The sequence below is a fragment of the Paroedura picta genome, chromosome 7 (assembly GCF_049243985.1).
Source record: "Paroedura picta isolate Pp20150507F chromosome 7, Ppicta_v3.0, whole genome shotgun sequence".
Taxonomy (NCBI): domain Eukaryota; kingdom Metazoa; phylum Chordata; class Lepidosauria; order Squamata; family Gekkonidae; genus Paroedura; species Paroedura picta.
This window is the reverse complement of record NC_135375.1, coordinates 21,770,896-21,792,658: the sequence shown is the minus strand read 5'-3', so window position 1 is coordinate 21,792,658 and position 21,763 is coordinate 21,770,896. Positions and strand designations below refer to the sequence as shown.

The following is a 21,763-nucleotide window of genomic DNA, read 5'->3' as shown; positions in this document are numbered from 1 at the left end:
TTAGAGGGTGTGTCTGTATCCCCCCCCCCTTAGGAATTGTTTGTTCTGACTCAATAAAGGGGCCTTGTTCAAAAGTTTTAAGAACTTAACTGTCATCTTTTTTAACTGGAATAAAATTAATCGAAACACAGATTGGTTTCCAGTCAGGGTTGCCACCTTCTCAGTTGGTGATTGTAGCAGTGCCTGTTAACAATCTGTTTTATTCATTTATTTAACATGTTTGTATCCTGTCCTTCTGTCACCAGAGCAACCAGGACAGTTAATACCTTTCAGCCTGTCTTGAAAGTCCACATTGACATTCTTAAATAATTGAAGTTCATAAAACTTTTCACACAAATTTTTGCCTCCTCGGGAGTAGAGCCGAATTTAGTGTCCCATTACCCTACATTTTCTGAATTCACCGTTTCTATGATTTTTCCCCATTGGATTTCCCACAATTTTCCAGTGAAGGATTCCCAATTTCAAATTTTATTTCCTGTTGCCCTTTGGTGTCATCAGTGTCACATGCTCACCCACCTTTCACCCCCTCACTCACCCCCTCACTCACCCCCTCACTCACTCACCCCCAGGTTGTACCCTGAGCAATCCACTACATTTTTTTATTGTTGTAATGAAGTATAATGTTGATAGTGTCTCAATGTGATTTTTTTTCATTATGATATAGCAACATTAAAACATTGTGACAAAATGGGCATTGAGGTTTCATGTAGTCTTCTCCATTAAAATACCTGTCCATGAAGTTCTTTTCTTTTTGTTTCTTTTTGGTTTGTAGGTTTTCACTCTATGTGCTTGCATTATTTCTTCATTCTTCATCCTTCTCTTCCCCTAGAGTTCCCAGTGTTTTTTTTTTTACAATGTTATGATGTTATAACATTACGGCGTATGCTCAGAAAAAGGAGGTTCCGTCATTGACAAAAGCACAAGAGGACATATTGAGCATGCTTCATAATTACTGAATAACCCTGTTGTGAATTGGTGTATCCAGTTCAACAATCACCAGCCATTTTCTTAGTTGGTGTCTAAGGAGGAACATAGAAATGTCAGCAACCATGCTGTTCCAATACATCCAGCCTTTTTTTTTATTTACAGTGTTATGATGTTATAACATTACTATGCATGTGTCAAAAAAGAGGAGGTTCCATCGCTGACAAAGTACATGATGCCATTGCCATATAACTCCTTTTCAAACGAAGAGCAGTACACATGGGGATAGTTGGATCCAAATTCAAGAAACATATTCACCAAACAAATGCCCTTTTGTGGGAGCAGGGCCACAAAGTTGGAGCATCATCTGAAACAGCAACAACACTGAGGTGTGCAAAAGGTCACTCATCTAACTTCACATGGCAAGGGCACTTCAAGCAGGGCATCTGAAGATGGCTGGAGTGATGGGGTAGATTCATTTGGGAGTAGGTGGGCCATAGGGGGAGCCCATGTCACATAGGGCTCTAAAGGTCAACACCAGCACCTTGACTGGGCCTTGATGAACTATAGATTCCTGGAAATAAGATTCACTGCATGAAATGGGACTTATTTCTGAAAAGACTGCTTAGGGTTGCTCCCATGTGCATGATGCTGAATCAGACCATTGAGGCATCAGGGTAAACACAGGCTATGCTGACTGACAGCAGATCTTTTGGGTCTCAGGTGAAGGTCTTCCACATCACCCATTCCCTGATCATTCTGGAGATGCTGGATAATTAACTCAGGAGGACCTTACGGGTGCACAGCAGATGTTCTACCACTGGTCCACACCCTCTCCCCTAATCTTTCTCTCACATGTGATGAAGGAACAATTAAGTTCAGGTGACTTTTTGAAGCCTAAATTGGTAGGTAAGTCAGATATACGGTGTTGCTAGATAGCTCGGATCAAAAACCGTACAAGCTCAGATCTGAAGTCTTGCAGCATACATTTCTTCCATCATCCTTGGCTGGTGTACCAAGTAGGAGGCATCTACATTAGAATTACTGAATGGAGCAGGATTAGTTTCAATTGACTGTTTAGAGGGGTTGATTGCAAACCCCAGCATTGCAGCAGAGAAGCAAGGGAGAAGCAAACTCTGCCAGAGGAGCCAGACTGCACTGCTGTGTGCTTTCCCACTGCCCTTGGAGACTGTGCAGTGGCAGATTTTCAGCACTAATCCTTGGCAACTTTTTCAATGGCTATCTTAATAACAGGGACGTTGCTGAGCATGTGACACTGCCAGTTGGCTGGAGATGAACTGTTCTAGAGTGCTGGAGATTCTCCAATGAAGTAGGGTGTAGGGAGGTATTTTGGACCGCAACAGTGGCCAGCTGGGTGACCTGTGACATATACTCTATGTACTCCACCTTGATCAACCTAGTGGACGAACAGTGAGATACAAATGTCACATCTAACAAAAAAGTTGGGAAGGCAATGTGAATGAAAGCCAATATTGACTCTTGGTTTCTCATATTTACTTGCATTATACGATGACGGAGTGAGAACAAGAAAGGGATTGTATGTATTTTGCAATCCATCTCTGTTGCTGCAGCCCAAACGGGCAGATTTGCAGCGCTCATTTGTTTGCCAGGCTTTCATGAGTCTTCTATGGGTCCTACAGCAGGTCTTCCTTTTCTTCTCTTCTCCTCTGAAGCCCCCTTTGGCCACCCATAATGGATGCATGTGACGAAGTGCTGTTGAGAAAAGATTTCTGAGTAAATTTAGCAATCATGGGATAAGAGGACAGGTTTGCTTATGGCTTGAGAATTGGTTAGATGACAGCACAGGAATAAATGGACAGTTCTCACAATGGAGGGAAGTTAGTAGTTGGGGTATCCAGTTTGGGGGTGGGTACTATTTGATTTTTTTATAAGTGATCTGGAACTAGGCTGTGGTTGTATAGTGGCCAAGTTTGCAAATAACACAAAATTATTTGGGATAGCGTGAACCAAGGCTGACTGTGAAGACCTCCAAGAGGATGTCCAGAGAGCGTGTGAGTGGGCGACCATGTGGCCAATGAAATTCAATGTTGGTAACTGTTAGGTGATGAGGTCTGAACTTGCTGAGGCTGCGAGGGGGGGAATCTTGGGGTCATAGTGGACAGTTCAATAAGAATTTCGACCCAGCGGACTGCAGCAGCGGAAAGCACAAACTCTGTGTTAGGGAGTATGAGAGGACTGAAAATAAAATGATCAATATTATAATATCCATGTATAGATCTACGGGGTGGAATCCTGTATATAGTTCTGGTCCCCGGATCTCAAAAAAGTCATCATTGAGTTGGGAAAAGAACAGAGGAGGGTGACCGAGATGATAAGGGGTTGGAGCACCATCACTATAAGGCTGAAGAGTCTGGGATTTTTCAGTTTAGAAAAGTCCATCTTCCAAAGTGGCCATTTTCTCCAGGCGAACTGATCTCTGTCACCCAGAGACCAGTTGTAGTCTCCAGCCATCACCTGGAGGTTGGCAACCTTACTGTTTATCCTCATCTCTCCTCACCTGTCGTTTATGTCTACCTTATAGCAACAGTGATATTGTAAATTCCTTGGAGGGAGGGTTATGAGAGTGTGGGTTTGTTTTTTAAGTGCCATTCATAGCAATAATACAATTTCAACGCAAGCTCTGGATTCTCTGACCAAAATGGACTATGAGACTATGGGGGCATACAGTAATTCTTCAGATGTTGCCCTTGTAGGAGATATCACATGCTAACTAGAGACAAATAACATATCTCTCTTTTTTTGTTTCTGAAATTAAGCTACTCCAAAGCACAGCTAGAGGCTCACAATAGGCTTAGTAATGCAAGCAAGAGAGCCGGCATTGTTATTCATGTACAGGAAGTGATAAACAAAGCAGTGGTTTGTCAGGGGCCTCTTGGGAATTTAAGCAATGAATATGCTCTTCATGTTCCCCACGAACAATTTGGATCTTCTCCTCCCTTGGTATGCAGTGTTGCAAGCGCACTGATCTGGCTTTCAGACATTTAATTAAAATGACCAGGAATACAGAACATACAGCTGATCAGGGTAACTAGCCAGCTGGTTACCGCAAGCTGCATTCTTCTCCAATGAACCGATGTGGAAAGAACATTTGTTACTCCTCAACCTAGGGCATACCTCTCAAAATATTGCGGACTTACCAGCTATAAGCCCTTTGCTTTACAGCAGGGGTAGTCAACCTGTGGTCCTCCAGATATTCATGGACTACAATTCCCATGAGCCCCTGCCAGTGTTTGCTGGCAGGGGCTCATGGGAATTGCAGTCTATGAACATCTGGAGGACCACAGGTTGACTACCCCTGCTTTACAGGATTCCTACTCCTCTATGGTTTTGAAACACAGATGTCTCCCATCCTTGCCCAAGATAGTTTTAGTGGGTAGCCATGTCAGTCTGCACTAGAACAACTACATACAAGTCCAGTTGCACCTTAGAAACCAGCAATATTTTCCAAGTATGATACCATCGTACTTTCATATCGTACCTCCAGCAGCTACACTGGTTACCAATTGGATCCATTTGTCCAGCCTCCCAATCATAAATGTCCTTAATCTCATATTTTCCTTGTTCCAGAGAACTCTGGAGAACGCAAGCTAATATGTCTTTGGCTAACAGTTTATTAAAGGTAAAGGTAAAGGTATCCCCTGTGCAAGCACCGGGTCATGTCTGACCCTTGGGGTGACGCCCTCTAGCGTTCTCATGGCAGACTCAATACGGGGTGGTTTGCCAGTCCCTTCCCCAGTCATTACCGTTTACCCTCCAGCAAGCAAGCTAGGTACTCATTTTACCGACCTCAGAAGGATGGAAGGCTGAGTCAACCTTGAGCCGGCTGCTGGGATCGAACTTCCAGCCTCACGGGCAAAGCTTTCAGACGGCTGCCTAACCACTCTGTGCCACAAGAGGCTCATAACAGTTTATTACAATTACATATTTACATTTGAAATGCCCTGATTTAAAATCATGTATAAGCTTCCTCTGAGGCTGCCCTAAGGCTGTGTCAATGTAAGACAAATGCATTCCTTTAGCATGAGAGCGACCTGTGCAAATGCCCACACCAGAGTTTTCTCAGCTTTCAAGATCACCTTTTTGAATATAGCAGTTCCTGAAATATTGCCACTGTTGTTTCTAGCATTTACTGCCCTTTCCCTGGAGGAAGAAACCCATTAGAGCACACACAAAAAACCCACAATTATTTACCACTGACACAAAGGAAGACAATGTATATTTTCAAGAAGGAAGGGTTAATGTGAGATTCAACAGTATCAGTTAAACACTTGGCAGGAGAGGACAGGATGGCCTAACCAGGAAATAGCCAAGTGGAGTCCAGGAAAAAAAATTATCTGCTGGGAGAGTAGTCATATGATCCCTCAGGGGACGGAAAAGAGAGTGGCTGCTAAAGGTCAAAGGTCAAGGAGAAACAGCAGCTGATCTTTGCCCTTGTGGTGGATTTCTCTCCTCGTTCAGTGGCCGGCCGTTCCAAAGAAATACGTGTGATGCTGACCACATGAAGTAAGAATGAACATGAAAAATGATGTGCTTCCTCATGGTTGTTTCATGAGTGACGGGAAAACAAGGCTTAAACTTGTCCGGTCAGAGTGTCCCTGGAAGCAGAGATCTGGGAACGAGGATAGCGGCTTCGAATGTGAAGGTTACACATTGTACTCACTAACGTATTAATAAGACGACCAAGGTGTAACACCATCTCATTGGGACTCAGCAAGTTAACCTGGGTAAGGCAAATTCCTTTTGAAAGAAAGTCAAGCCATATGGTTTCCATCATCCAAGCACAATGGGATACACAACGGAAACACTTTGTGCCTCACAATCTGGCTAAAAACCAAGAAATGTGTCTCTTGTTGAAATAGCCGCAGCTTCTTATGGGATCTCTTTAGAAAGGCTTTGATTTGGTTTCTATGCCATGCCTCACTGAGAGATTTTAGATTTATATTAATACTAGGGGCCAAGCCCGTTGCATTCAGGAATACAATAGGCGCTAGACTGGGGGGTGGGTGGAATGGAGGAACTCTGTGGATGGTCTTCCTGTCCCCCCAGGATCTGAAAAGGCTGCAGGCAGCTGTTAGGGAACTCACCGGTAGGGGCAGCTCTCAGGCGACAGGGATCTGCAGCCTCCGAGCCTCGGAGGGAAGTGGAAGGAGGAGGGGGTGGTCAGGGATGGGGGACAGAAGGTGATTGGCTGGCCGCTGGATGGACAGACAAGCCGGTTGGAGGAGGAGGCACTCAGGGATGAGACAGCCACCTTGAGTGGGTGTTAAGTGCTGAGTGGCACTTAAGCCATGAGACACGCTCAGGATATATGAGCCCAGCCACTTAAGATGGCAATGTGTAATTCAAATTTGAATTAACAACAAATTTTTCACAGCCAGAGTAGTTCAGCAGTGGAATCAGCTGCCTAAGGAGGTGGTGAACTCCCCCTCACTGACAGTCTTTAAGCAACAGCCAGATAGATATTTCTTGTGGATGCTCGAGGCTGATCCTACATTGAGCAGGGGGTTGGACTAGGTGACCTGTATGGACCCTTCCAGCTCCAGGATTCTATAAGTTATACATGTGGGGTTCAGATGGAGGAGGAGTGGGGGATCAAACCCAGCTCTCCAGATTAAACCCTGCTGCACTTAATCACTGCACCAAACCAGCTTTTCCAGCAGCTTCCGAAATTTAGAATCACATTACCCCAAATTCCGTTCCATGTAATGCCTGCATGGCAGTGACTATTCCGAAAAGCTCTGCAACCCTCTCCCAGCATCATTCATTCTCTCTCACTTTCACCAGGCCGCAACTTTACTATCAATATCTTTAGCGCTTGGGAACAAAGAAAGATGATGACACAAACACATCCTTTCCCCGAGCACATGGACTGTGTGCAATTTAACCTTTAACTTCTGCTTGTTGATGGGGGTGAGATGTCAAATATTTCTAGTGCGCTTTTGGCAGGGACTGGAGTGGCTTTTCATCAGGCTTCTCCTAAGCCAGCAGAACTTGCCATGTAAAAGCCACTGAGCTCTGGCTGAGCTTCCCTGCTCCCCCCACCCTTGCTCCCCGACTGCTTCCTTCAGACGGTGACAGGAAAACCAGGACAATGAAGGGATCAGGCACGGCCCCTCAGCAAATCTATGACCACTAGAAAAGGCACTTCCTGTTTTGTCCAAAAGCAAGCCTTCAAACGCTCTCCTGGAAGCCCAGTGTGCTGGGACGACCCAACTGTTTTGCAGAAGAATCGGACTGTGCAACCCTGTACAAAGTCACCGCCAATTGATTTCAATGGGTTTAAACGGGAGAACCTCTGCCAAAGATGGTGCTGCAGGAAGCATTTTGCACCTGAAAGTCTTGAACTGGAAGAAAATCCCATGGGCTTCAAGGATTTCTTACTTCCAAGCATACATGAAATTTACAAAATGCACTTTCAATTGTAAGGTGCATTTAGATGCTGGAGGGAGAGATGGGGAGGCAGTATGTGTGTGTGGTGCTTATGCTACTGTGGATTAGTGTTGTAACGTGATCATGTCCAAAATAAAAAAAATATGGCATGGAGGGAAGGGAAAGAGGGAAGGATGGGAGGAGAGACAGGCAGACCATTGGTCAGGGTTGAAATGTCATTCAGGTTGGAAACAGAAGCCAACTTGACTCTTTTGAGCTTCCTCTTTAGGTAACCATGAATTCCCTCCCAGGAAGCAGGGAGGAATCTGGTTTTATCAGCATTTACAAAAAAGGGGGCATACAGGGAGCCCATTCAGAGCTGTACCTGAATTGTAAGATTTTGTGCAAAATGCTTGTAATTCCACAGAGCATTAAAACAGCCATTGCACCATTTTTGATGGGAAGGGCAGATGATTGTAGGCTGCTTTGAGACTCCTTTGGGTAGTGAAAAGTGGGGTATAAAAACCAACTCTTCTTCTTCTTTGTCTTCTTCATCTTCCTAATGGGTTATGAGGATAAAGGAATGGGAGGCATCCTTCCTTAAGTGTCTTGGAGAAAGTTGGGCAGAAAATACGGGCTTGGATCCTTTTAGCCAGATCTATACATGCAGGGAGAGCCTCTTGTGGCGCAGAGTGGTAAGGCAGCAGACATGCAGTCTGAAAGCTCTGCCCATTAGGCTGGGAGTTCAATCCCAGCAGCCGGCTGAAGGTTGACTCAGCCTTCCATCCTTCCGAGGTCTGTAAAATGAGTACCCAGCTTGACTGGGGAAGGGAATGGCAAACCACCCCATATTGAGTCTGCCATGAAAACACTAGAGGGCGTCACCCCAAGGGTCAGACATGACTTGGTGCTTGCACAGGGGATACCTTTACCTTTACCTTTATACATGCAGGGGGAACTCTTGCTGTTCTGCAGGGTCTCTGCTCCCAGCAGCAGAAGTTGGAGCTATTTGCAGTCCAGTAGGAAGGGAGAAGCAATAAAATTTGCATTCCATGTGCAGAAATCATAGGACAGGCCATAATTTTCAGTGCAATTCAACCTGCAATTAATAAAGGCAGATGATTAACTAGACATTCATTTTATTTATTTATTCACATTTATATACCACCCTCCCCGAAGGCTTTTTTAAAATGCTTTCAATCAACAGACAGAGGGCCCAAAATGAAACACACTCAGATGTTCACTTTAATAAATGCAGAAAGCATCTGGCTCAGTGTCAAGTTCGTATTTTTGAGATGAAATCAGCTGTGCATCTTTGTTTTCCTAGGTGCCTTTCTTTGTTGATAGAATGGGGAGAAGCGCACACTCAACAAGAACTGGGGAAATGGGTCAAACAGGGCTGTCTTTGATGTTCAAAGTCTCCCACACACAGGCCGAGCAATGAGGCCGCTAGTGTGTAATAGAAATATCAGCAGGTGTGGGGTGAGGATTCTTCACAGTCTGGTGTTCTTAGCAAGGAAGAAGGGATGGAGGTCCTCAAAACCTGATGCTATAGAGTAGGGAAGAGGTCATGGCTCAGTGGTTGAGGATCTGCTTGGCATGCACGAGGTCCCCAGTTCAATCCCCAGCATCTCACGTTAACAGGACCAAGCCGTAGATGATGTAAAAGACTGAGACCCAGAAGAGCTGGTGGGTAGGCAATAGTGGTTTTGATGGACCAAGGTTCTGATTCTGTATAAGGCAGTTTCAGGAGTGTTCAGCTGCTATAATGATGATCGGCTATTTCTTTGCCCTGCCCTTCTTCCGAAGTATTCAGAGCACTCTATGTAGTTCCCCCCCAATCGATTACTCAAATGGCTGGCCTCTCCAAGTTCTTGTTGTGCCGTTAACCTTGAAAGCTCCTGGACAATCTTAGTTGGTTTTCTAATATTTTCTTTTATCGATGATATGTCCAGTAGGCCATGATAGATCAACAAGATTTTCATCGTATGAGCTCTGAAGAGTCAAAACTCCTTTAATAAGATATTCTATCCTATGACTCTTGAAAGCTCCTACATGGAAAATTTTGTTGCTGTCTAAGGTGCGACTGGATTTGTATCTAGCTGTTCTACTGTAGACCACCACGGTCATCTGATGAAACTATTTTGAACACATGACACTGTCTTAAATGGAGACAGGTCATTGGTTTATCAAGGTCAGGTTTAACTGCTTTGATTGGCTGCAGTTCTCCAAGATCTCACACAGAGTTCCCAGCCTTCCAATGGAGCCTAGGAATCTCCCAAAGTTATAACTGTTCTTCAGATGATGGTTCCCCTGGAGAAAATGGCCGCTTAGAATCATATAGTCGGAAGGTAACTCCTGGGTCATTGAGCTCAACCCCCTGCACAATGGAGGAACTCACAGCTATTTGCCTACCCACAGTGACCCCAAATTTATGCCCAAGTGATCAGCCTACCAAAACTCTCCAGAATCCAGCCTGGCCTGAAGAAAATTCACCTACTATCCCACAGTGGCAATCAGCCATTCCCTGGGTATGCAAGGAAAGGTCACAAGAGACAAACACTGGCACATCCCTTCCTGCCCACCCACTCACAATCTGCCTAAGTTCATAAAATCAGTATTTCTGCCTGATGACATCTGAAGAAGGAGAACTCACCACTACCCGAGGAAGCCTGTTTCACTGAGGAACCACTCTAGCTGTCATAAACTTCTTCTGGATGTTTGAAAATTGTTTTGAAGTAATTTCAACCCATTGGTTCTGATCTGACCATCTGGGGAAACATAAAAGAACTCTGCTCCGTCTTCTATATCAGTGGTCCCCAACCTTTTTATCACCGGGGACCACTCAACACCGGGGACCACTCAACGCCTTTTACTGAGGCCCGGTGGGGGGGGGGTAGTTTACTCCTCTACTCTCAACCACTTCCCTAACGCTCTCTGATCGCTATGGTAATGTTTAAACATCCCTTCAAAATAAGATACAGACACGCCACAACAATGAAGTGTGTTGTAAAGGGCTGGGGGGGATGAAGTAAAGGCCGGGGGGGGGAGAGAGAAGGCATCCTTTGGGGCCCACCTCCAATTAGTCGAAGGACCACATGTGGTCTGCGGCCCACATGTGGTCTGCGGCCCACAGGTTGGGGATTACTATTCTATATGACAGCCCTTCAAGTATTTGAAGATAGTTATCATATAGCCTCTTAGTCATCATCTTTCCAAACAGACCAAGCTCCTTTGTTGAATTAGATGGCCTGTATGGCCTCTTCCAACTCTATGATTCTATGATTCTAACCTTTCCTCATACATCTTGGTCTCCAAACCACTCACCATCTTTGTAGCCCTCATCTGGATATGTTCCAGTTTGTCTACATCTTTCTTCACTTGTGGTGCCCAAAACTGAACACTCCAAGTGAAGCCAAACCAGAACAGAGTAAAGCATCAACTCATGTGATCTGGACACTCTAATTCACGTGATCTGGACACTATAATAAACAGCCCAAAATCCCATTTGCATTTTTAGCTACCGAGTCACACTGCTGGCTCATATTCCATGTCTGTTCTACTAAGACCCCCAGACCCCAAGAGAAGTCTCACCTATCCCATATTGATGCATATGATTTTTCCTATCTAATATAGTAGACTCTACGTCATTATATAGCATTATATCCCACTGAGGTTCCTGCTCTCCCCAAAACCAATTCTTCCCAGGCTTCACCACCAAACCTCCAGGAATTTCCCAGCTTGGTGTTGGCAAACCTAGTCAACAACTGCCCTATAAGGTAGAAATGTGACAGTGAGAGGGAGTGTAGCATCAAAATATGTAATGGGAAAACAGTCGGGAAAGTTTGTCTGTTTTGTGACTGAAGGATCCTTGACAAGCTTCTTGGGATCCGCAGGGGGTTTCCTGGAATGTAACTTGAAAAACACTGGCCTGCAGATCCCTTAAAAAATGCCTTGAAAACAACCAGAATCCATCTCCTCCAGCATTATGCAAACCATTCAAAGGCACTGGCTTCATGCTGCAGTAAGCCCACCTGGCATTCATCGGGAACTCCGGAGGCACCTTCTGTCAACCTGCCAAGAACTTCCTCCTTGTAGTCCACTTAAATTGACTGGTCGGCTGGCATCACTGAGTTTTATATCCCTGCGGGTCAATCGGAGGGTTTTTTTGCTTTTCTATTTTAAAATAACCCTGCTGTTTTGGCAAGCTAGCCCATGAACTAAAAGTGCAGAATTCTGAATGAATACCAGGTGGGCTTATTCTCCCCATCCCCCTTTCATTTAAACCTACAGCTTTTGACCTCTTTTTAAAACACAAAAGACTGTTCCTGGCATTTTAAAGTTGTTGTTGTTGTTGTTGTTTTTTGAAGGCCCCCCAGGGAAGAAGATTCATATGGACAAGATCACTAAATAAGTTACTGCCTTCACTTTGCTTGAGTCTTCTACATGAACACTTTCAAAGAAGCAACATCAAAATTGGCACAGGCATGTTCCATGCATACTTCTTCTGTAGGGCTGACAGCTCTGAGTGGAGAAATTCCTGGAGATATGAGGCAAGCTTTGGGGGAGGTGATGGAGCTCAGCAGGGGTGGGATGCCAGAAAAGCCACTCTTCAATGCAGCCATTTCCTCCTGAGAGTTTGGTCTCTGTTGTCTGGAGATCACTTGCAGTTCTGGAGCTCCCACCTGGAGGCTGGCAGCCTTACTCTTCCTGTGGAGCCCGGGCAGGTCAGTTAGTCATAGAATCATAGAGTTGGAAGGGACCTCCTGGGTCATCTAGTACAACCCCCTGCACTATGCAGGACACTCATAGTCCTATCGCTCATCCACTGTAACCTGCCACCCCCTTAAGCCTTCACAGAATCAGCCTCTCCGTCAGATGGCTATCCAGCCTCTGTTTTAAAATTTCCAAAGGTGGAGAACCCACCACCTCCCGAGAAAGCCTGTTCCACTGACTGTCAGGAACTTCTTCCAGATGTTGAGACAGAATTTCTTTTAAATTAATTTCATCCCATTGGTTCTGGTCCATCCCTCCCGGGCAAGAGAGAACAACTCTGCTCCATCCTCTCCATGGCAGCTTTTTAAATACTTGAAGATGGTTATCAAATCCCCACATATAGTCTCCCACATATTCCAATACTTCATGGTTTACTACAGAGCTGCACTCTTGCAGGACTCCTAGACTGAGGGCTGTTCCGCACTCGTCCCAAATAGTACAATGGTTATAAATTGAAATCGCTACAGTTTTGCCATTATGCACAACGTCGTTGACAATCTGCAACACTCCTGAAACCGATCCGCAAAAAGCGCTTCGTTGTAGCGCTTTCAGGGAAATCCCAAAAAGTAGATTCACCCTCTGGAAAGGGCTACACTCCTGCAACCAATCTGCAACACTAGCGGAAAAGTTCTGTGCGTTACCATTGTTGCGATTTCTGCAAAGTCCCTCCCCCTGGCTCTCTCCTCTTATCTTCCGGAGAAGCGATTGCCATTTTTTTTTCTCAGAGCGAGTGGAGATCAACGCACCGGCAAGCCTTCGTTTACCCAGCGAGGCTTCTCCGGTTGCAGTCCCTCTGTTTAAAGTCACCAAGCACAAGCAGCACAGAGGCCCGTTTGCTGATTTATTTTCCGTTTATTTTTCACACTGTTTTTGGCCGAAAATAGCGCCCATGAGGGGGGGGGGCATTTTTTTTTTCACTCGGGGAGAGCGTGGCAATGATGAAACGGCAGCTCAAACACCACCTGCTAGCTGGATGGGTCTCTCGGTTGCAACGAATCAACGCAGATTCGTTGCAACGTGTGTGGTTTTTTTTTTTTTAAACCTTCCTTAAAGGGAAAGGGGCTGTTTGGGAGCATGATAACGGCTGCCCATTGGCTGCTTGACGGCCAGGGGCGGGACACAGCTCGGCAATATCGCTTCCTGGCTAGCGATTTTTGCCGAGACCGGAAACCTGTGGGAAACGATAGAAGCGCAACTGGATTCCACTACAAAGGCAGGTATGCATAATGACGAATTCCACTATTTAAAATGGCGTTTTTTCGTTCCGCAACCAATTTGCTACATAGATCCCAGTGCAGAATGGCCCTGACCCTTTCTCGATATTTAACAGCTGTATTAAATTCCCAAAATTTAGGAAGAATCCTTTGCAGGTTTAAAAGTTTCTGCTGCGGGTCATTAGGAAGGAGACAATGGCCTGCTTCTTCTTAGACACTATTGAGCAGTGTTTTAAAGAGGAAATGTGTACGCCAAGCTTAGTAACTGATAGAGATGAAAACTTCCCAAACTCTATAATGTGCATCTTTTCTGTGCTTGTTAATTTCTGCATATTTTTCAATATTGCCTCCAGATGCCTTTGCATTATAATCAAAGTTTATAGGGTTGGATTCCACAAATAATCAGCACAAACGGTGGTGGAAATGGATCTTCCCCTTCTAGCTGCAGCCTCTTTTGACTCCCCCTAAAAAGCAATGCTCAGGTTTAGAGGACCTTAATAGATTTTAAAAAATGACAGTGGAGGTACAATAAGAAGAGGAACTGGGCAAAAGCTCCCTTCCTTCTTGAGCTAACTGGGGGGGGGGGGAATAGTGTTCATGCATGTGAAAAACCAATACAATCAGCTTTATTCCAGGCTTTCTGATTGGCTCACAGGTCCACTTATATTCTGTCAGACATTACCCTGAGTACAACAAATCCCATGCTGACTTCTCCCTGACCCATCAGACCTGGGCCTATTCTGCACACAATAGATAATGCACTTTCAATATACTTTAGAAGCAGATTTTCCTGTTCCGCACAGGAAAGTCCAGCTGCCAAACCACATTGAAAGTGCATCATCCTATGTGTGCAGAATGGGCCCTGGTCTCTTGGTCTATCTCTTAGCCTCAGGCACACAACCAGTATTACTGAACTCAACCATTAACAGCCTCAGGCATTTGAGAGTCTATTTACCTTTAAGTGTACCCTCAAGTCACAACCAATGAAGGTTCCAACCTCATGGGGTTTTCAAGGCAAGAGATGAGAGGAGGTGGTTTGCCATTACCTTCCTCTGGATCACAATCCCTATCTTCCATGGCAATTCCCAGGGCAAGCAGGAGCCCTGCTTAGCTTCTGAGCTCTAAGGAGATTGGGCTATCCAGGACTATGAGTCATTGCAAAACTGTTCTGAGCCCCACAGTTTTCCTTCAGGAGGGGACTCTCCAAATGTCCATGGACTACAATTCCCATGAGCCCCTGCCAACATGTGGGGCAGAGGCTTAGGAGACATCTGAAGAGTCACAATTTGGCCACCCCATTATAGATCATGATCTGTGACCACAGTTAATGTTGTCTTACTTCAATATTCCCTCCGAAAGTCAGTGCAAAGCACTTAAGTGCTAGATATATTCAACAAAATGAGTAGCATTTTAAAATGCTTTGTTGCATCAAATGTTCGACTTGTTTGCTTGCCGTATTTTCTTAACATCATTTCCCTCCTTTTTCTGCCCTCACTACCCTCTACCTCATTTGCCAGTACTACAGTTTAATCCTGTTCTTCAGCATGACTGAGAATCCTTTGTTTATGACGATAGCATGGCCTGATAGGTAGTTTGAACTATCACTGACATGTCATGTGGCCCACCACAGCCAATAGGGTTCCTAAAGGCTCATGAAGCCAACAAACTGGGAGGGCAAAGAAAAATGTTGCCAAAACCCAGTCATGACACAACGTACTGTTTTTCACAGTGAAGGCAGAAAGCAGGTGAAAACGGGAAGTGCTTGTCAACACTTGCAAAGACAAATATCAGACAAAAACTGTCAGCAGAGTTCTGATCGCATCGGTTCAGTTTTCCCACCAAGGGCAGTTTGCTTGTCTTTGTTTGAGAAATGATTTTTAGGGCATAGGAGCAAAACTTGGGTTTGAGGACACGGCCCCAACGCAAGACAGAACATAAAGTTATGATTGGTAAGCAAACTCCATGGGGGGGACGGGGACAGTATCATAAAATAAAAAACCTATTTATTATCCATAGTTCTGACATTGCTAATATTCTGCAGGAAACTGTGATGTCATTTCCTCTCAGCTGCAAAGTTACATAAATGCTGGAAAATATCCATTTCAAACAACCCTCAAACAGATGGCTCTGTGTGTAAAATGCCAGAAAGTGAGAGCAGCCACTGACTGTAAAAATGTTCCCCCACATATGGTATAATGTTTATTTTACAGCCTCTCTCTCTCTCTCTCTCTCTCTCTCTCTCTCTCTCGTGGTCTTATGTGGCTCATTCTTCTAATTTTTCTGGGCACAAATCCCTGGGAAGTGACTATATGCTAGCAAAGCAGAATAAATTTAAATTATTAAAACTATATATAATAACCTGAGCAGAACATGACTTTCTGGCTTAGAGTCTACTTAACCAAAAACAAAGAAGCGGAGCAAAAGAAACTTGAATGTAGAATGCGTCATTTGTTTTGGTACTTGAACAATGTTCTTTAAAAGGCCTCAATATGAAACTTCAGGAAGCCCAATGCTCAGTAGTGGCCACAATAAATTTTTATTGTGACTTTATTGTAACCGATCCTCGGTGTAATCAGAAATCAATCCTCAGTGTAATGACAATAGCTTTATGAAACCTCCACAAACCTCTGGGGTGCCTCTGGTAAGGTTGCTATCCCAGTGCTAGCAACTGGTGGGAAACTGGGACAGGTGGGAAACACTCAGTCACTTCTGGCTGAGTGTAACTGGAAGTGACATCACTACATTATGCAGCACTCTAGGATTTCCCTGAAATTCTATGGTAAAAACCATAGAGCTCAGGTAGATTTCTAGAGTGTTATGCAAGGTGGTGACATCAACCATGCTGTTTTTGCTATTGCCCCCCTTGCAGCATTTGGAGCTGCACAGGGTGACACACTTTCAAAGAGAACTATAATGACCCTACACAAGATGGGGTCAGTTTTGGTATGCGTGTCCACATTCATGTTACATGTATCATGTAGTCTGGCCTTTAGTCAGTAGCAAAGAAAGTGAAATGTGGTTTACAGTGCAGTCCTGGGATTAGGATGCCACAAAAGTCTAGTGGCAGAGTGTTCATGGAAACATTCCTCTGGATGTCCTCCCCTCCCCACCTCCTCAAAAACGAAATCTGAACAGCATCCTCTGGATCAGAGACTTTGGGAGCTACAGACAAGAAATGTTTCCCTTTAATGTTGTGTTGTAGAAGTCATGTTTCACAATTTAAGCACATCCAGAAAAATCCCTGTACTCACTCACCTACTGTTGTATTTTATTATGTTTTTCCTCAACCTTTAAAAAGAAAAGCAGTGAAAAGTTTATTTGTCTCCAAACCCGCCCACTTATTATTCTTCCCATAAATAGCTTTCGACCACCTCAACCTGGTTTAATCTCAAAAGCCCTCATGCCTTCTTGCTGCAGGCAAACCTTTCACCATTTGTTACTGTTGTTATTATTATTGAGAGCCAGTTTGGTGAAGTGGTTAGGAGTGCGGACTTCTAATCTGGCATGCCGGGTTCGATTCTGCGCTCCCCCACATGCAACCAGCTGGGTGACCTTGGGCTCGCTACGGCACTGATAAAACTGTTCTGACTGAGCAGTGATATCAGCGCTCTCTCAGCCTCACCCACCCACAGGGTGTCTGTTGTGGGGAGAGGAATGGGAAGGCGACTGTAAGCCGCTTTGAGCCTCCTTCAGGTAGGGAAAAGCGGCATATAAGAACCAATTCTTCTTCTTCTTCTTCTTCTTCTTCTTCTTCTTCTTCTTCTTCTTCTTCTTCTTCTTCTTCTTCTTCTTCTTCTTCTTCTTTGGCAGGGCAAGTAATATACCTGTGCACTGTCTTTGTCCATGTGGAAAAAGAATTAAGGGAAAGATAATGTAGCCAGGTGCTCCCCCCCCCCCAAAAAAAACAACAACAACCCAGAATCCCCAGCCAGTCTGGCCTTGAGGAAATTCACCTTTTTATCCCAAAGTGGTGATGGGCATTTCCCTGTTGCACAAGACCCAATTACCTACACACTCCCTTCTGCCCACCCACTTACAATCTGCCTAAATTCACTTGTCTCTCTTTACTGTGGAACCATCTTGTGCATCTCCAAGGAGACGGGTTGGCCCTTCCCGCAAATGCCTTCAGGGATGCAGGAATTCTGATTGGTGAAATCATGGAGTCGGAGATCCCCGAGCAATACTGCGTGACTCAAAGCACCAAGGATCAATGCCGTTAACCAAGACAGCCACGCTAAAGAAAATAGCAGCCATTGTGCACAAGTGTCATGAACCTTCTTTGCTTTTCTTACTCAAGGCCTCGCACAAAGAACTTTGGAGAAAGATCGACGTCCATATTTGTGAATGTTCTCTCAGGGCTCCTGCGTGCGCCAGGTCACGGAAGAACCGTTTTGAGGAGATGCTCGTTGCTATAAGGTAGGACTTTGCCCTCCAGCTTTTTAAAGCTTCTCTTGGGACAGGCTGCCTAAACTTCACCAAAATATACTAATATGTTCCATATGCCCTGTTCCCCCCCCCCTCCCTTTTAAGAACACATTTTCAAAGCAGCGAATGTTTTGACGGATCGGCTCGCGGAGGGCCTGAATGCTGTTATACACATCATTTAGCATTTCACAAGGCCCCCACTGTTAAATTCTGGGAACAAGGCCAGAGCATCCTACCTAATGTTGAATTAACAAGCTCCGAAAAGGGACCAAGAGGTTTGATGTGGGCGGAGGCGATGGAACAGGGAGAATTCTTAACTATTGTGCAGCCCTAGAGCATATCTGGAATAGTGGTGGTGGGGATGGTGGGGGTGTCTTTCCTTTCCTTTCCTTTTTGCACCCCAAGTCCTTTCTCTTGAAGGTATATTTGAAGACTGGATTTGGACCTCACAGAAACCAAGGGCCTTTATACAAAAAAATAAAAAATCAAAGCTCTTTACTAAGAAAAATGAAAATAGACATTCTCTGGACTCATAGGGATGTTTACAGTCTCATATTTTTGTTTTATTTACTTAGCGTTAGGCTTAAACCCTGCCCTTCCCCTGGGTCACTGGCCTCAGAGTGGCTCAAAGCATTCAAGAAAATAATATATAAACAGAGATGTAACGTGCAAAAGCATTACACTGCAATTGATCAAGCAGCACCGTGACCCATTATGCACGGGGGGAATAACGCACATTCGGGGTGGAATGGCGGCGACTAAAATCACCGATAATGCACGGAGCCGGCTGCAACCAGCCGCAGCTTCGGTGCATGCCGCCAAAAAAGCTGCGTTAGCAAAACGCGGAAGAAAGTGCAGCTTCCAGGTGACCGGGGCGCAACCAGAAGCGGTGCCGGGATCGCCGCGTGCATAATTGGTTACTCTGGGTTTTGCCGCCGTTGCGCCCCGTTCCATGCATAACCGGTGTGCTTCGCGTCTTCCCCCTCTGCGTTTTCCATGTGACCCGAAATCGCCATTTCGGCGGCCGTGCATAATGGGCCCGTGACTCGGGCATCAGAATAAAACATGCTCATTTGGCACCTAACAACCCACAGCTCAGGTGGCACTGCTAATGGGTGGTAGAAAAATGGCCTCAAGCACCCTCAACAGAAAGCCTGGGGGAAGTGACTCCCACTAACTTATAAGTAAGCCCCACTGACTTCCAAGGAAGTCCCACTGATTTAGATGCTGCCAGATCGGAAGCAGTTATGGGTGAGAACAAAATGACACCGTTTGGTGGCAAAGCCAGCTGTGGTGTTGTCAGAAATTCATATTTCTTATGGTTTCTAATCCATCTCTGTGCGAGAAGTTGGTATATAGAGATTGCACATCTATGATGGCTAAGAGTGTTCTCTAGATTTTACACTACTGTAAAAATACATAATGGATGCATAGATACCTCCTTATACCAGAAACCTACTGAGCGACAATCATACCTACATGTCTCAAGCTACCGTCCTAAAAATCCCAAAGTGATACGGCCAGGTTCTGTGCTGCAGCCACATCTGTTCCAAGATTATATACAGAGATCCTCACCTGAAGGTTCTACACCAGGCCTTTCTGGAACTAAAGTATCTACCTGATTAAGTCTAGAAACAGATTAACAAAGCCAGAATGGTACCCAGAGAAAGCCTGTTGCAAGACAGGCCCAAGAGAGACGATAACCGAACACCACTAGTGGTCACCTACAGCTCTCAACTCAAAACAGTTCAACTCATCATCAGTGGCTTCCAATTTCTAGTGAATAATGTCAGTTCTCTTTCACAAGTACTGGAGGAGAGGACAAACTTTTTCCTGTGTACAGACAGCCTCCCCCCAGTCTCAAACAACTCCTCACCCACAATCATGCAGCATCGAAGCTGAAGTTGCCTTTGGGTTTCGAAAGGTGTGACTTTTCTTATGATTGCACTGCAAAGGGGAAGGAAGGAAGGAAGGAAGGAAGGAAGGAAGGAAGGAAGGAAGGAAGGAAGGAAGGAAGGAAGAAGAAAGAAAGAAAGAAAGAAAGAAAGAAAGAAAGAAAGAAAGAAAGAAAGAAAGAAAGAAAGAAAGAAAGAAAGAAAGAAAGAAAGAAAGAAAGAAAGAAAGAAAGAAAGAAAGAAAGAAAGAAAGAAAGAAAGAAAGAAAGAGCTGGCCTCAGGATGAAGGAATTCACTTCAGACTCCAGATGTCAAGAAGACTGAGGGGGCCATTTTTCTTCCTCTGATCTCTCTCACGCTTAACAAACCAATCTCCAGATTCCAGCTGAGAGCTTGGAAGAAGGATTTATTGGGTGGGGTGTTAGATTCTTTTCTCTTTGGCTGCAAAACTGTCTAAGGCTAACTAAGGAAGGAAGGACAAATAACATACGACAGTTATTACAATGTGGCAGTATTTGTAGCCCTCAATGCAACTGGTGAGGTACATTTTACAGAGATGGTCTATTTACTAACTACAACATCTTTTACTTCCCTTGAGAAGGGCTATGACTCAGTAATACCGTGCGGACTATACATTCAGAAAGCCCCAGTTCAGTCCCTTTCCTCTCCAGTTACAGCATCTCAGGTCGAAGGTGCTGGAAAACACCTTTCTCTGAGACCTTGGAAAGCTGCTGGCAGGTAGAAGAGACAACATGCAGCTAGTTTGGTGTAGTGGTTAGGAGTGCCGACTTCTAATCTGGCATGCCAGGTTTGATTCCGCGCTCCCCCACATGCAACCAGCTGGGTGACCTTGGGCTCGCCAGGCACTGATAAAACTGTTCTGACCGGGCAATGATGTCAGGGCTCTCTCAGCCTCACCCACCCCACAGGGTGTCTGTTGTGGGGAGAGGACTGGGAAGGCGACTGTAAGCCGCTTTGAGCCTCCTTCGGGTAGGGAAAAGCGGCATATAAGAACCAACTCTTCTTCTTCTTCTAATGGGGATCACTGGCCTGAACAGCAGCTCAACATGTTTCCTTCAGTTCCTTTGGCTCATTTTCAAACAGAAGTGTGTTCTGGATCACCCATGTCTTCTTCCTCTTGCCTGCCTCTGCTGTTCCCCAACCTGGACTAGGATTTGGTATGTCCTCAGGCTCTCCACCTTTGAATAGAATGCCCATTACAGACTGACTCTCACAAGAGAGACTGACCTCTCCATGAAAGGTAGGGAGCTGACTTGTCAGCTGACATGGTCGAACCTACCCTCAACCTCCAGCCGACCACTGCTGCTCAGCTGGGAGACAAGTAGTTGCTTCCTGAAAAAAAACGCTACTGTTGATCAGCTGGGAGTCATGATGTTACTTTTTCTCACTCCATGCTGGTCCATCCCCTGCTGCTCACATCACACAATCCATGCTCAATACTGAGGACTTAAATTTTCCCAAGAGAACCAGTGTGCTGAAGTGGTTAAGAGCATTGGCCCTAATCTGGAGTGCCAGGTTTGATTCCCACTCTGCCACATGCAGCCAGTTGGGTGACTAACCTTGTGTTAGTCACATTTCTCAGAGCTCTCTCAGCTGTACCTACCTCACAGGATATCTGTTATGGAGTGAGGAAGGCAGGCGGTGATAAGCTGCTTTGAGATTCCTTCAGGTGGTGAATAGCGGGGTTATAAAAACCAACTCTTCTTCTAAATGAGGGATAGATTCTGGATTTTATACTTATTTCAACGGTAGGGTTGAACTTAAATACATTTTCATGCATCAGGGTCCTCTGAAGTGATGAATGTCTTCACAACAATGCATTTAGCCTGGAAGAGGGAAACCAAACAGGATCTGGATTATCAGAGCATTGACGTGTTCGAAAATATAATGTAAATAACGGTAGCTTCCTCTTGCAGGCCACTCCGGAGAGCTTGTGCTTTCCTCGTTTTCGCTAAATCAGCAAGAATAGGTGGGAAAAGAGAGGAAGCCAGAAAAAGACGGACAGCATGAAAGGCCAAAGGAGCAACTATTCATAAAGGCATATATGGAAAGGTCAGCTCAAGGATGATTAACCGGCTGATGCTATCGGCCTCCTCT

General features: G+C 45.1%; 1 long non-coding RNA gene across 1 annotated transcript; it reads right to left on the bottom strand.

The window, feature by feature from the left end:
* Positions 1 to 1,201: 1,201 nt before the first annotated feature.
* LOC143841733 (uncharacterized) lies at positions 1,202 to 21,387 on the bottom strand. Its single transcript, XR_013232764.1, has 3 exons — positions 21,270 to 21,387; positions 8,274 to 8,434; positions 1,202 to 2,658 (listed from the first exon to the last, which is right to left on the bottom strand). It is a non-coding gene; the product is annotated as an uncharacterized LOC143841733 (long non-coding RNA).
* Between the last annotated feature and the right edge of the window lie 376 nt (positions 21,388 to 21,763).